Consider the following 1,903-nt stretch of genomic DNA (forward strand, 5'->3'; position numbering starts at 1 on the left):
TTTCTAGAGACTAAAGGAATTTTTCTGTTTTCATTTTTTTTTTGGGGGGGGGGAAAGGTGGGAGGAATGACAGGTCTGTTTACTCTGATGGAATGCAGCATTAGGATTGGGAAAGTCTAGACTTAGTGCACGAGGTCCCTGCAGAGACAGGCCACAGTGCTGTTTGTTGCCCTTATATACTCTTCTACCCCATAGAAAGAAGCAGTTCTGAAATGATTCATCAGAAAAGTGAAAGTCCATAAGTGCCTAGGTTTCATTTGACTATGGTATTAAGGGACAAGTGTTAACCATCTGATAGTGGGCCACACTCCTGAAGGAGATGATATTTTGAAGTTATGGCTCAATTGTAGGACTCCAGCAATTAATCCTGGAACCCTGGTTCTTACTTGAAAGCACACTTAGCATCTTCTACTTTATTCCATATTTTCCTTTGCTTAATTCTTTATTATTTGTTTTTGTTAGAGGAAGTGAGTGGGACAACACTGAAACAGTAGCATAAGATGGAGTGGGGAAGATCATTTAACAAGCAGGTTATCTATGAAAAAAATAAGGTGAACTTAAAAAACTTTAAAATCAGAGAAAGAGAGAAAGATGCACAGAGAAAAGCACAAAAATAAGGGGATGAGGCAGAGGGAAGATAAGTGACAAGATGCCCTTCTGAAATTTATCCAATAGTACAAACTTCCTGACAGATCAAAGCTCCTAATGGATAAAAGTTCCACCTTCATCATTAATTAAATTGCAAAATGTGTATCTCCAAAGATAGATGGCTCAATGTTGGGCCATTTCTTCTGTTCTTTAGAATTCTTCTTAACTGGACACACAAAAAAATTTTACAAAAAAAAAAAAAAAGCTGTATGATATGCCTGTCATCTGATAAGTCTAGTCCCCTATCTCTATTTTTTTCATATTGTTTTATCATCAAGCCTTTGTAAATCCAAGCATACTCCCTTATAAATATTAGAGCTGGATTGTCAATTCCCATGAAAATATAATTTGTCATTTAGGGATGTGCTGTTAGTTCATCACAGAACAGTATTCTCTTAAATCATGTTCTCTCTTGGGGTGTACAGAACAAGCCATATAATTTGTAAAGGACTCCACTATAATAATATGACTAAAATATGTTACAAAATTAATGGGTGTGTGAGATACAGTAATTTAGTGCTGGGAACTTAGAATCACAGGTAAAGAAGATGTACTTATGTATTTGTTTTTTATACAATAAGAGCACAGAAAGAAACTTCCTGGTGTCCAAATATCACTTCTTGTTCAGTTCTAGAACCCACTTCCTCCTGGTCTCTTTAGAACCCTTGTATTTTGGAATAATGCCTCTGAAGTTCCTTTTTACCATATATTTACTATGCTTTATATCGTAACTGATAAGCTGCATTGTTTATTGGACTGTCCACAGTTACTGCTGGCCAATTATTTTCTCAACAATATTTCCTTATTAATGAACAGAAACACGAATTTTGAGGACTAGAGCCTGGTGTAAAATGTGAACATGAATTCATTTCCTGGTCATACTAGGAATTGCACAGCAGAAGTAAAGAATTACTCAGCTTCCAACCATGTCATCCTTTAAATTCCTTAGGCTTTAATCACTGCATTCCTAGAAGGTGATTTTTTCCACACTGACCACAGCCTGCCTTCCACTCACCACCACCAGTAGGCACAATAGGTGAAAGACCTGACTGCAGACAAAGAAAAGCAGTCCCATTCATGCTAGTTATGTTCCTCATCACTCATGGTTTAGCACCAACACAGGAGAGCACAGTGCCGCCACATCCATGGAAGCAAGAGAGGACCAGTTCCACGATAGAGATCAATGTAAAGCCCTTGCAGGAGTTAAGCACAGCTGCCTCTGAACAGCTGACAGCTGCATAGCATAGAGCCAATG

This window comes from Moschus berezovskii, chromosome 7, assembly GCF_049115385.1.
Source record: "Moschus berezovskii isolate FMDL1 chromosome 7, NW_MosBer_1.0, whole genome shotgun sequence".
Classification (NCBI taxonomy): Eukaryota; Metazoa; Chordata; class Mammalia; order Artiodactyla; family Moschidae; genus Moschus; species Moschus berezovskii.